The following is a 14,850-nucleotide window of genomic DNA, read 5'->3' as shown; positions in this document are numbered from 1 at the left end:
GTAATTTGTCTAATGGAATGCTGAATAGCCTGACAGTAGGAGCCTAGAGTTTTATTCTTGCTAGTCTTAATCAGCAACACACAAATTACTATATGACGGAATAAAAACAGGCTATGATGTAATTTCTGAGTAATCATAATAGGGCATTATAAATGTCATCAGCCTACCTTTAAAAAGTCTAGACAGATGATAAAATGTTCCGTGCGATTTATTCCATGTGCTCTGTGTCCGATCTAACAACACCAACCTCTCATTGCCCTTTCTTTTCTCAGACAGCATGGGTCAGGGTGCTAAAATTGTCTCCAATATGAGGTTTCTTCTCTGTATCTGGGACAGAGTATGTCCTTCTCTGTTTTCACTGACACCAAACCTGCATGAAGCCTAATTATTTCCTGAGAGTAGTTGTCTGTGGGAACAACCCAGAAAGAAGAGCCAGAATGGCTAAGAGCGTGGCCTCGGGTGTCAAACTGCCTGACTTTGAGTACTTGCTCTGCAATGTATTAGCGCTGTGACCTTGTGCAGTCATTTCTCCTCCCCAAACTTTAACTCCTCACCTATAAATGAGAGACGGTGACAGTATCCAGTGCAGAGCCCTGGAGGAGCTTAGATCTTCTTGCCACACTCAGTAGAAGACTGATGCTTGTGAACTGAATTGAGGTATAGCTCATACTCGTAAATTGGGTCATTGTTTTTTGGGGACAAAATTCCTTACCGTATTGTTCGAAACCAATGTCAGTGACTATGTGCAGAAAGACAAAGATACAGCCATTGTCCCTGGTTTTCATATGTCCATGCACTCAACCTGTTTCAGCAAGAAGTATCGTAAGAAGTTTAAGATCCAATGAAATTCATTATTCTTTATGCTTGCCTATTAGTCTTGCCAAGATATGGCCATTCTTAATTAGTGAGAAACTGAATTCTACTCATATATGCCCTAAAATAATTATAGTTCTTTCATCATAATAAAAAGCATTGCCATCCATTGAATACCTTCTCTTTTCCAGGTACTGTATACAGGTATTATTTTATTTGAAATTAAAACCTTATGCTGTAGGCATAACATGGATGAGAAAACGAAAATGTAGAAAAAATTAAGAACTAGCTCAGTGTCTCCTGGTTAGGTAAGAACAGAGTCAGAGTTCACATTCAGGCAGCCTGACTTCAGAGCTCACCACTTACCCTCAGTGCCCTTCTGATAAGCCAAGATAAGATTTCATCTATGGTGACATATTTGTCTGACCCCAAATTGGTCTGACTAGTGTAGATATTGAGAAGTTCTGCGACATGGTCAACACAAAATAGGCGCTATGGACATGCATTCCAGATATTACCTGAGGATGGGATGGGTGATGATTTTTAAAAAATAATAATTAAAAGCTATCTAGAATAACATAAATTGTCTCATAAAACATAGACCCTACAACTGAAAGTCCTTTGTAGTGAGAGGTGGTGAAGGATGTTTCCAGGTAGACCTGTACTGGGGCAGGCACACTTAGGGACGAAGCTTTGCCTCCCCTGGAGTGTTGAGAAGTACTATCGTGTACCAGTGTCTGAGTCACCAGAGAAAGGGTAATTGAGGCTCCTCTTCAGGAGGTCGACAGGTCTAAGGGGAATACAGTAGCCCCTAGTGGCTTAACAGAACCTCCCACTTTGGTTACTGAGTATAGGGAATTCCTTCAGTCTAACACAGTGGTTCTCAAAGTGAGGTCCCCAGACCAGCAGCGTCAATAGCCACTGGGAGCTTGTTAGACATGCAAATTCTCAGGCCCCATCCCAGACCCACTGAATGAGACACTCTGGTGGTGGCACACAGCGGTCCGTGTATTAATAAACCCTCTAGATCATTCTGATAGACACTAAATTTTAAGAGCCACCGCTAGCAGGACACTTTTTGAATTCCACTATTAGAAATAAGAGTATTAAAATGTGAGAACATAGTTGAGAGCTCTTGAAGATGAATTTGTGACAGGTAAATGTAAATGAATTTTGACCCACTGCATGTGATCTGTTTTCAAATTCCTTTTGACTAAGTGCACCAGATAAGTCCAGTCCTCACCTCTTTCCTCGGTTACATACATCACTAATGTTCATAAAATCAAGGTTTAGGGCTTGTGGCATGAATTAGGTGGGCTGCAGTTTATGACCAGGTGTCAGCTAGACCCTTTTACTAGTGCAAACGTATGTGAGTGCAAATAATATGTGTTAATGTGTGGATATTTAAAAATCTGTTCTAATTCTAAATAGATGTTAGAAGATGTGAGAGGATAGAGGGAGGGAAAGAGAGTCTTAAATAAAAATCACGGGTTTGAAAATTAATCTGGGGAACGTAATTTGGTGGTTACCAGAGGGTAAAGGGGTTGGGGGGTGGGGGATGAGGGTGAGGGGGATCAAATGTATGGTGATGGAAGGGGAGCTGACTCTGGGTGGTGAACACACAGTGTGATTTATGGATGATGTGATACAGAATTGCACACCTGAAATCTATGTAATTTTACTAACAATTGTCACCCCAATAAATTAAAAAAAAAAAAAAATGGAAAAAAAATCACTGGGAAACAATCATTCCAGTGATTGTCGTTCTGTTTCTAATAATTAGTAGTGGGTTTCAACACAGGGCGGAGAAGTTCTGCTCTAGAGCATGAGCTCCTGGAGGGCAGACACCTGCCTCATTCATTGGCGTTCACCCCGTGCCTGGCACAGAGCCGGATGCCCAGCTGCCCAATAAACAGATCATGAGCTGAGCTGACTGGAAAAGATCAGAGAGCATTAACCTCACAAGTGCGAGAACAGAGATAGGGAAAGCAAGCAGAACAGGGAAAATACATTTCAGACCTGACAATTTTAACATCTTCAGTTTAGTGAGGACGAATAGGAGTTCCACATGGAAGTCTGTGCCTCACAGCTGCAGAATCATGTTGCCCTGATTTGCATGATTTATCATTTTAACGTGCTGGTTGGTGGCATGAATTGATTAATAAGGTGCTGCCTGGAGAGTTTGTTTATCAAAGCATCACTGCGTAAGAGTCTAGCTTTATTGGCCCATTTTATGCATTTGAGTTCAGTGTCAATCATGAGGAAAGAAGTCATCCTGCTGAATGACAGGCCCCTGAGTTTTCAGAAATAGTGGAATTGTAAATGAGCAGCTCAGCTCAGATTTCTTTCTTCTTCCTTTCCTCCTCCTTCTCCTTTTCTTCCTCCTCTTCCTTTTTATTACTATTGGACACGATCAAAGAATAAAATCAAAAGACACATATCTGCCTTTCATGTATCCCTAATTCTAATTTCTGATCATTTCTTTAATAAGACAGACATTTTATTTCAAAACTAGACATCTGATTTTCTCAGGAAGTTCGCATTATTTTTAATATATAGCAAGCACTGATGAAATGTGTTTTGAGATTTATCTCTTAAGTTCAAAAGGCAGCCAGATAACAAACCCACATTGTGAATCATAGCGTCTGCTTTGCACCTATCTTTCCTTCTTAAAGATAAAATTCATTACATTCTCCTGCAACGTGCATTCTTATTAAAAATAGGCTAGAACGACAGCATCTAAACAGAAGTTACTCCTTTGAATCTAGCCACTCATTAAAAAACACCCAGCAGCATTAACTCACTAACTGAAAAATGTTTTTTCCCCCGGGGGATTCTTTCTTTGATCCTTTTACCAAACTCACAAAGGAAGTTTCCAGATTGTTAAGAGCATCGGGCATAGAGGATGAGCAATTGATGAACCCGATCAATGGATAGGAAAATGAAGTCTCTTCTTTATGCAGTGGTGCTTGGTCACTTCTGGTTGATAGTAATTTTCCAAATAAGTAGGCATCATCTGCCAAAACATCTGTGCCCACCTGGCTACAGAAGTAAAGGATGATCAGAGAGTGGCCATGTTGGAAGAGCAAGGTCAGGGATAGTAAATAAGCTCTGGAAAATTATTAGAAATGAGTTCACGAATTCATTTATTCATTCATTGTTTATTTGTCTATTTACTTAGAATAATATAAAGTCTTCATAAAAGGTATATATTTTTCCAAAATCATTAGTCTCAAAGTATCTCAGGTAATTCTTTTAAGTTATTTTATTTATTATTAAATTTGTTGGGGTGGCATTGGTTAATAATATTATGTAGGCTTCAAGTGTACAATCCTATAATATATCATTCTTCTTTTGAAACTCTTGTGAGCTTTTCCCCATCTTCTTATGTATCGGAACCCCCAATTTTTAGCTGAGCACAAGGCCACCTGAATTAAAGAGCATTTCGTAGTCTTTTGTCGCTAGTCACCAGCGAAATCTAAGCATCCTCTGCAACTAAGTATAATTAAGTTCTTGTTAATGTGATGTTAATGCGATATAAATGGAAATGGTGGACAATTTCCGGAGAAAAATCCTTAAAGGACATGGCTCATCTTTTTTCCTTCCTCTTCTCAATTGGAAATGGACAAATAGCTGGATCTTTAATAGAATTTTGAATCATGCGTTGACCTGGGGAATGAAAGCCTTGCACAGTGAATCATCAAGAAACAGCAATCCTGCTCCCTTACACTGGGGCATACACACAAGCCCTGGATGGACTCCTTCCAGACTTCATGACAGAAATAAACTCCTATCTTACATAAGTCATTGTTGTTTTGGAGTTTTCTGTTCCTAACTTGTTCATTTGCAAAGGATAGTTTTGTTGTTGTTCCCCTTGGTAGCTAATACTGGGACTACCAAGAAATACTGACTAAATATAACCATTTATAATCCCCAAAAGCTAGACAGTAAATTAGTAGTTATAAAACTAAAGCATAGATATATTTAACTATATTAAAATATGAGACAAATGTTACTATAAACAAATTTAGGGAAAAAATGATACAGTGAATTTTAATTAATAATACGGATGACAGACAAAGGATTAGTTTACACATCCTAGTTCAAATTGTTTTTACTAATTTAGTTGTACATTTAATTTTGTGTAATAGAGAAGTCTAACTATATTTCATGAATTCAAGCAATATATCTCTTGACCAAGAAACTGGAATTTGAAAATATTTGCGTGAAGATACACCATCTGTGTATGACTAAGTTTATATATTGCCAAAAGACGTGGACATTGCCAAGTTACATATCACTATATCACCAGAAGTTATATGATTATCTGGTTATCTGGTTTAGTGAATGTCAGTGTATTAGAACTTTGAGATATATAAGAACATTAAAGTTATACTGAGTATAATTTGATTTTTTGGATTCAGACTGTACCTTAGTATCTTTCAGTGCTTCAGTGTTGTCATTATGAGCAATTATCATTTTTATATATTGTACTTCAGACATACTAAGGCTGTCTGTGGTATTCTTTGGATGTTGCTTTTCTAAAAAAATAAAATCCTCATGTTAGCTTTAAAAAAATTCAAATTGCAAGCTGAAAAGTAAATGCAAATACCCCCCCCCAAAACAGGCAAAATAAACAAGCAACTAAACAAGCAACTAAACAAGCAAAATAAACAACTCAGCAAGAATTAGTTCAAATGACTGATAAACATTTGAAAAGATGCTCAAATTTTTTTAGTAGGGAAAACAAAGTGACAATGAAATATTACTTTATACCTATTTGATTGTTAAAAATTAAAAAGGATGAGAATGTCAATTACTTTCAGTAATACATACAAAAGAATACTTTTATACATGGCTGGTAAAATTGTTAAGTATTACTGCCTTTTTGGAAAGCAATCTAGGAATATCTATGAAAATTTTAAATGCATTTTCTCTGACTTAATATTACTGCTCCTGGGACACTTTCCCGAAGAAATAAAACTGAGTAATGACACACGTACAAGGATGCCAATTACATTTTTCATAATGATAAAAACATAAATTGAAACTTTAATAGAGGGATTGCTGAATAAATTATGGTATGTCTACACTATGGAATATCATACAGTCATTAAAATGATAAATTAGAGTGCTAGCAGTTGTTTTGGCAGGTGTTCAATGATGTATTATTAAGTGAGAAAAGCAAGAGATGGAGACCTATATATATTGATCCCATTTTGTTAAATAACCAATGTGTGATGTATTTGCGTGTTTACATGAGCACATAAGTATAGAGGAAAATATCAAAAGATTAATTCTTTTTTTTTGTTTTTTTTTTTTTATTTTTTTTATTTATTTATTTTTAATTTATTTTTAATTTATTGGGGTGACAATTGTTAGTATAATTACATAGATTTCAGGTGTGCAATTCTGTATCACATCATCCATAAGTCATACAAAAGATTAATTCTAAATTGTTAACCTCATCATGTATGGGGTGGGTGAAAGTAAGAGGGATGATGTGAGTAGAAGGATAAGAAAATGCAAGATCTGATATGGGTTACACAAAAGGACAAAGGAAACCCCCCCAAAAAAGTTTTATGTTTGACTTATTTATAGGTTAAATTAATTATATGTGTATGTATATATGTATAGTTTTATAATACATGTCATACACCCAATTCTGATCCTAATTTACACCCAGAAATACATCTTATTTTATTTTTTATTACTCAAAAATGTGTGTTTATTATAGGAAGATTAGAAAATATAGAGATGCAAAATAATTTTTAAAGAATCCATAATCCCACTACCCAGAGATATCCACTTTGGGACTATTTTTAAACCGCATATATTTTAAAATATATCGAGATATTGTTTTATAATTCACTCTCATTTAAATACCACAATAACTTCTTTAATAATTAATTATTTTCATCATAAGTGTATAATCTTATTTTCTAACAAACATGAAACAATCACTTTATATCCACACATCAAGTTCTTTCACACATGGTCTCATCCTCAAATCACAAAGTTAGAATTGGGAAAGGAAGAAGATGGGCACCCTGGAACTGAGAGGATTTGAAAGTTTCTTCCTTTTTTGTACATCTGCAGCAAACCCATGCGGAAGACTCTCTTTCCTTCCCTCCATCCTCTAACATATCTTAACATCTTTGATGATCTCGACCCTTTTATCTAGGTTGGAACAGAAAAGAATAACTTGTTATAAATTGTGTTTCAAAGCAACATCATGCGAATTGTTTGGCTCTCAAATGGTTTACAACAACTGTGTAGTCATTGCTGTAAAACATTTCATCTTCAGTAATTATTGTGAAACTTAAGATTTAACTTTTGGTTCTGTGTGTTAGAGTACTTGATGAACTATATTTTAGGTAGAACAATTTATGATCATCATATACAGCACATCTTCAAAAGAGTTTCTATGTTGGGAATGTTTAATTTTATTGTCTAGTCAATTATCTAAGGGATTTAATCATTCGAATATAGCAGCTGTTGACAGAGTTTAGCTCTTAACTGCTTTATTTTTCTTAAGAAACAACTTACTTTACATTAAAGTCCGGATTTTGATCCCCATTCTCTATTCAACCCAGAGAACAGGTAACCCTGCTTCACAGTACAGCAGGTCCTTGAAGAACGTCCTTTCGTTAAACAGTCATTTTGCCATAATGTTGATGAGGTACCGTAGGAAGTTAACTCTGTATCAGTTAGCCTATGGTAAAATTGGTTTTGCTAAAATTCACATGATGTTAAGTGAGGAATCACTATATTAGCTTTATAATAAGATATCATAGGCCAAATTTGAATCTCCAGGGCTGATATACCTATCTACCCTGTAGCTTTGTCAACTAAGCCACATCAGCAATTCCCTAATTCCCTGATCCTGCTGTGTCTTGTGTTTTGTTGTTTTGTTTTGTTTCGTTAATAGAGCCACAACATGCACCCCTCCCCACCTCATGCTTCCTCCACCTGCCTTTAGAGTCTACCGGTACACACATACCTCTCCTCCTGACCATTCAAAATGGAAAGTTTATTACTTTTCACAGCAGTCTCTTATTATTCCAAATTAGACCTCTCTAAAAACCCAATCTGATTAGTTTCCTCTGCATCTGGACATTTGAATCCTCAGAGCTCCTTGAAATGCAAATTAAACAATTGTGTCTGCTTTATCTGGATTGATTCTTTTTTAAAAGTCCAAACACAAAAATACATTCTTTTACCCAAGCCCTAAGCACACATGAAAAACGGCCTCCAGTCTCCCAAAGGCCAAATGGACAGCTTTAATATCTGTTTCCAACAAACTGAAAGCCAGCCAGGGTGATATTTCTCTTGCTTCATCTCCTGTTGCTTAGGATTCTGTGAGGTTACTGCTGACTGTCAGTTTACCCATTCTAATTAAAGTGCATTCCTGTAAGAAGCAACAAGGTTCATCTCAATTAGGCTGCCATATTGGCTCATTTTAACATAACTGATTAGTTATAATTATGCGGCACTTTGCTTCAGCATTCATTACTAGCCCATTTCTGCCCACAACACTTCTGTAACAGGCTTCAGTATAGGTGTCTCTCTACTCTCTTCTCTTTCTCCCCAATGGGAAGTGGTGAATTAATTGGTTTGAGGGAAGAGTTATGCAGAACTGGCCCATCAGTCCTGAAAACTGATTGCATGAGATGTTTCCTACCACCCAAAAGAGTTCGACTTTTTATATCACTTCCCAAGTTACTTTAAAAATAGTTCAGAGAGTCTTTTTCTTCAGGGAGACATTTTCAGGTTTTGCAAAAGGCTTTCAAGTCCTGGAAAAGTGATTCAAAGCCAAGGCCTTTGACTGTATATTTCCCCTTTCCTAGTAATTGGTTAGCTGTTTGCTTCACCTAGACTGCAATGAAAGAAAATTTCCTGGCTGGTGGAAGAAACAAATAGCAATGAATCTCCTTGGATAGGAAGAACACTTTTTAAAGTTACACTTTTGAGGGAAGAAATTAAAGAATGTTATCAGAATTATGAGCTAATAATTGTACAGCATAATGGTTAACAATCGTGTTTCCCTGAAAATAAGATCTGGCCGGACAATCAGCTCTAATGCATCTTTTGGAGCAAAAGTTAATATAAGACCCGGTCTTATATAAGACCCCGTCTTATTTTACTGTAAGATTTTTACTACAAAAATTAATATAAGACCCAGTCTTATAGTAAAATAAGTAAAATAAGACTGGGTCTTATATTAATTTTTGCTCCAAAAGATGCATTAGAGTTGATTGTCCGGCCAGGTCTTATTTTCGGGGAAACACAGAAGAATAGGTTTCGAGACCGAACATTCTAAGCTCAAATCTTGTCTCCAAAAATTCCTGGCTTATCATCTCTGCCTTTGTTTCCTCATTTATAAAATGGGAATAATAAAAGTCCTGGCTTATAAGGTTGTTATGAGACTTAAATGAACTCACATATACAAAATGCTTAGAACACTGCTTAGAACATAGTAAACCCTTAATTTGTGTTCTTTCTTAGTAGTCTCAGAATGGCCTAAATAAATAGTAGATAATAATTATTATGTATTTTCTTGACAATAATTGTTCAAAATCACTGGGAGAGATAGCTCTAGGGCCCAAGACTCCAAAATTGATGCCACCAGAGGTGGTGTTGCTGCTTCTCTTATTAATATTGTCTAATCCTATTGTGCAGCAAATATTTAGAGAATTAGTTAAATTAGTCTGTGGATTTGGGTTATAGAAATGGAATAATTTTCTGGCATCTCACACCCTTGCCTCAGAGACATTTTGGGTGCCAAATCCAGATCCATGGGTTCAGTTTCTCAAAAACCAGCAGATACATTTAGAAACAATGGCAAAATTGACTGAGGTTGTCACCATTGACCTTGACAAAAGTGTATAAAAACTTGATTCAGCACCGCTCTACTCATTTCTTTTGCTCTTTCCAAAGTAGGTTTTGTTTTTTAATTTTTTTTTATTGGGGAATATTGGGGAACATTTGTGTTTCTCCAGGGCCCATCAGCTCCAAGTTGTTTGTGGAGGGCGGAGCTCAGCTCCAAGTCCAGTTGCCATTTTTGATCTTTAGTTGCAAGGGGCGCAGTCCACCATCCCATGTGGGAATTGAACTGGCAACCTTGTTGTTGAGAGCTCGTGCTCTAACCAACTGAGCCATTCAGTCACCCTCCAAGGTACGTTTTTTAATCTCTCCCTTTTACACCAATTTGTTAAATGATAGGTACAAAAGACAATTTGCTATTTTTACTAATTTTTTTCCTTGGGGGTTTTCCATTATATGAAATGAAATATTTTTTAAAACCCAATGTATTTGTACAATGGAATCATTCTGAGGTAAGAATTTTAACAATTTATTTTATTTTATAATCTCTTGGAGAATGTATGTCCATTATTGCATTTTTACTGAAAACGATTTGTTGACAAGTCTTATGCATATCATGGGTCACTGACCCCAAGGCATATTTTATGACAATGTTCCAGTCCATCTAATATTTATTCTCTGTGCTGTTAACTTGTATGTTAGGGAGAACTGATTTGCCTTCAACTCTGAAGCATAAAGATCCAACTCTTAGTTATCTTCAGTTCTCTTCATAGATCTATCATGAGTATTTTTTTCTATATTCTGCTAGAAACTGTCCATACTTTCATCCTGGCTCCACTGTCATTGGCTGGTGAACTTGGGCCAGTCATTTATTTTCCTGGTCCTTTTTATGCTCACCTCTAAATTATGGAGCACTAAGATAGCTGAGTTAAAGAACTTTTAGTTCTTCAATCCCATGGAATCAAAAATCATGGGATAATGCAATTCAGATTTCTTGACAACTACTTCTATTAAAAAACAAACTACTTATTTAAAAATTTCCCTGCTAGTTCAGTTTTCTTAATATAATCAACAAGTTGATTTTTGTCATCATACTCCTTTTGAACCATAGACCTTAACTTTCATTTCTCATCCAGTTTGGAGAATGAGGTGGTGATGCTTTCTTAACCAAGGACATGTTATCTGTAAGGACATGTTGCATCTTGGTTAGAAGATTTTCTAACGAACAACATGATCCCTTCTAACCTGGTGCTGAGCCAGGAGGCAGTCTAGCATCATGTTTGGGAGCACGGACTCAGGAGGCAGAAAGGTGGAGCTAATTTGTCGGTTCATTCCCTACTCCATGCAAAGGACTGGAGTCCGCTCTGAATGTAGCAGACCTAGTCCCTACCCTAAGATTGCTTATGTTTAGTTAGGAAGAGTGACAATTAAATAATAATAATATAGAATGAAGACTACCATGATACAAGTAATAAAGGGATCTAAGAATGCATGTAAGAGACACAGCACCTAGAGAACACCTTATTACAGAAATATTGCTGAATGGCGACCCAAAGGATGATTAGGAATTAGCCAGGGGGAGGCACAGGGCTGAATGTTCCAGGCTGAGGTCACATTATGTGTGAACACCCAGAGAGCAGAGTGCCCTTTGCACCTACTAGTAGTGTACCAGCCAGGTCATGTCTGGGAATGAGAGAATAAGGGAGACGGTGGGGACATCAGATAGGCCGTAGGGTGAAGAGCTCTGTAGGCTCTGGTAACATGTTGAACTTAAGTAAAATGTGGAAAGGTTTTAAATAAAATGGTAATATGACTGTGTTCCTATATATGCAGCCTCACTCTGGGTTGGCTGCTGTCAAGAGACCAATTAAGAGAGTAAAGCAATAAGCCAGGAGAGACATGGTAATATCTTTGAACAGGGTTCTGACAGTAGAATGGAAAGATGTGGATAGTTCTGAGAGATATTTCGATAGAGTCAGCAGAGCTTGGCACATGATTGGCTATGAAGGTGAAGGGAGAAATAGGAATCAAGGATGACTTTCTTGTATCTGGTTTCCAAACCAGAGTCATCAGTTGCTACTTCTCCAAGTCTCAGAGTGTTTATACAATGTGGGTTACTATATATGTCCCTCATAGAGCTACTGGGAGTTTAAAAGAGTTATTATATGTAAAAGACTTAACCCAGTGCCTGGTATACAATAAACCCTCAGAAATGGCAACTATTTGCGCTTATAAAATAGTGTTGGTACTGACTCTACAGGTGTCATCTCAGGGGCATTTGGGATTCCTTCCTTTGAGTTGCAAATGGTTATTTTTAAAAAATGCAATTATAGGTGAGCAGGTCATGCCTCCATGGCCTGTGTCATCCTATACATGGCTCTATCCCAGCATTTCCCATATCAATTATAAGAGTTGAAACACATCCCTATAACCCACACCCCATTAGAGCGGGAACTTCTTGAAGTCTTATTACTTTTTTAACCCACAGAGCCTAAAAGGGCATACTCAAAAGTGAATCATGACAGAATTTATTTAGAAGTTTTCCTCTGGGTAAATAGCAAGTAGCTGAGTGCAGAGAACTGGAGTTTTGATCAGAGACTGGAAGAGGGGAAGGAATAGGAAAGATAGTCCTGGACAGGCTAGAAAGGCCAGTGGAAACTAGGAGAGAGGAACCAGTGGAAGGAGGTCGTTGAAGAGAAGTGTCACTGATACCCACTATGTTGATTGATGGGTGGACCTTTGATAAGTTCATGAACGTGAAGAGAAAGAGGAAAAACAAGATGGTATCCCAGGGGCCGGCCCGGTGGCTCAGGCGGTTAGAGCTCCATGCTCCTAACTCCGAAGGCTGCAGTCCCGCAAGGGATGGTGGGCTGCGCCCCTGCAACTAACAACGGCAACTAGACCTGGAGCTGAGCTGTGCCCTCCACAACTAAAATTGAAAGGACAACAACTTGACTTGGAAAAAGGTCCTGGAAGTATACACTGTTCCCCAATAAAGTCCTGTTCCATTAGAGACTGAGAAGTACCATTAGGGTTTGTCTTTAGGAAATCATTAGAGGAACAGTTTCTGTGGAGTGATGGAAGGAAAAGCCATATCAAAGTGGCCTAGGGAGAGACGTGGAGGAGGGAGCAGATTCCAGGAGTGTGAACTGGATTGCCTTAAGAACTGTAGTCATCACCAAATCACCCTTTGAAGTGAGTGCTTCAAATAATCAATAATTTGTGCAACACTCTTGATTTGCTGTTCAATTCAATTCGACATTTGAACATTTCTCTTGTAAGGAGATAAACCTGCTTAAAGGCCTTGCTCCTATAGAAAGCTGAAGAGCATATAAATAAATAAAATGCAGATATTGCAGCTGGTTAAGAGGTGGTAGATTTATGCATAAAGACTAAGCTATTAGCAATTTTCTTCTGATTAAACCTTGCTGAGTTGAGGCATGTAGCAGATTATCCCCGCAGCGTAAATATTAGGAGCCATCACCATCATTTGTCTACCCAGTGGCGCCCCTAATTAAGAGTATCTTGTAGTATTTCCCCAGATCAGTGGTGTTCACTGGGCCTTGTAACTAGATGTATTTCACTTACTGCCTTGCGATACATGTTGTAGCATGTTGGGAATCATTTAAGTGCTTGATAATTCTCCCCTTCCACTGTTGACATCTGGATAAATCCATTCTCATTTTCAGGCATTCTTTGTCTCCAATTTTAATAATGGAAGAGGCTCTGTCAAGAGATTCTTAATGTTTGTTTACTCAGAGGAATATTAATATTTCCTTTTATTATTTGCATCGTGGTTTCCCAGCAGTGGAAGCATTTGAAAGTAAACACGCATAATAACCCAACTTGATGAAGAACTCAAGTGAATCTAATCAATTATGATAAAACCAACTTGAAAAACAGTTCGGGTTGCTAAGATGAAAATCATTTAACTCTTTTGACAATTTACTTAACAGGCCTTGGTTGAGTTTCTGCTTACAGTTAAAGCACTAAAATGCCAAGGTGGTATGGATTTCAAAGGAGGCAGTCCCCTCCATCTAGAAATTTATTTTCTGGTCCTGAGAGAAAGAGATAAGATTGCCTAATGGTGCACTCACTGTGACTAGCAGTGAGAAGACGAGTCAATGTGACCTCGCAGGATAGAACCGCCTAAGTAAACGACACTGTCATCTAACCTCCAGTTACCCAATTACAGTTATCAATTTGCAAATTTCCCTCCCTACTTCCCAAAGGTACTGCCCTCTATCACGGTTTTGCACTTCTCAGATTCATTTAGAAAGCAAAGCTACCCTACTGCATATTTAGCACAGTGTTCAAAGACTGAACAAATGCTTGTTGAATAGCAATGAGTAGTTAATATTGGTTGAAATTTTGCTGTGCACCAGACACTGTGCTGACTTTTATTTACATACAGTCTTCACATCATCCTAGCAGAGAAAATAAGAACTGGTATTAGCACAAAGATTGGGACATAATGTCTTAGTTAAGGATATTTTGATGGCAAAAACGGAACCTCACTTAAGATAATTTAAAGTTGAGAGGAAAATGGGGATTGATTGGAGGTTTACTGAAAGATCTTATGGAAACCAAAAGCAGGAGTTGAATCTAGGTCTCAAGAGGTACTATAACCAGGAAAGCTTTTTGAAATACAAGCAAGCAAACTCTCTTTCTCTCTTTCCCTCCTTGCTGCTTCTCCTCATTCTTGTGACTCCCTCTTTATTGAGCTTCTAGTAATCACCATGCATAGACACCATGTGGCCACAGCACAATGCCAACCTCAATCCCTAAGTTCATGTCATTCCATAAAAAACAAAAAGCCCAGACTGAGAATGCCACCTAAGTCCCAAATCTGTATTCCAGGGAAAGATACCCTGATTGTCCCTGATTGGATCATGTCCTCACACCTGGCGTAATCAGCTGGGCCAGGACACCAGTGGCACCTTACAGACATGACAACTCCTGATTCATGCCTGTGGATGATGCCAGGTACTTCTCAGAGAAGTGTGTGGGCTTAGTGGGCACTCCAAACTGTGTCTGCTAAAAGTGGATAAGGGCCTGATAATTATAGAATCAGTAGAACTTGGTGATCAATTGAACGTGGGCATGAGAGAGAAGGAGAAATTGGAGAAGACTCCAAGGGTTCTATGTTAGGGGTGATCAAGAGTCAAAGATGGGAGCCCTTCCACTGAAGTGGCAAGCGGAGGATGATAG

Source organism: Rhinolophus ferrumequinum, chromosome 2 (genome assembly GCF_004115265.2).
Source record: "Rhinolophus ferrumequinum isolate MPI-CBG mRhiFer1 chromosome 2, mRhiFer1_v1.p, whole genome shotgun sequence".
NCBI classification, from domain to species: domain Eukaryota; kingdom Metazoa; phylum Chordata; class Mammalia; order Chiroptera; family Rhinolophidae; genus Rhinolophus; species Rhinolophus ferrumequinum.
The sequence above is the reverse complement of the archived record's forward strand: the minus strand, read 5'-3'. Positions refer to the sequence as shown.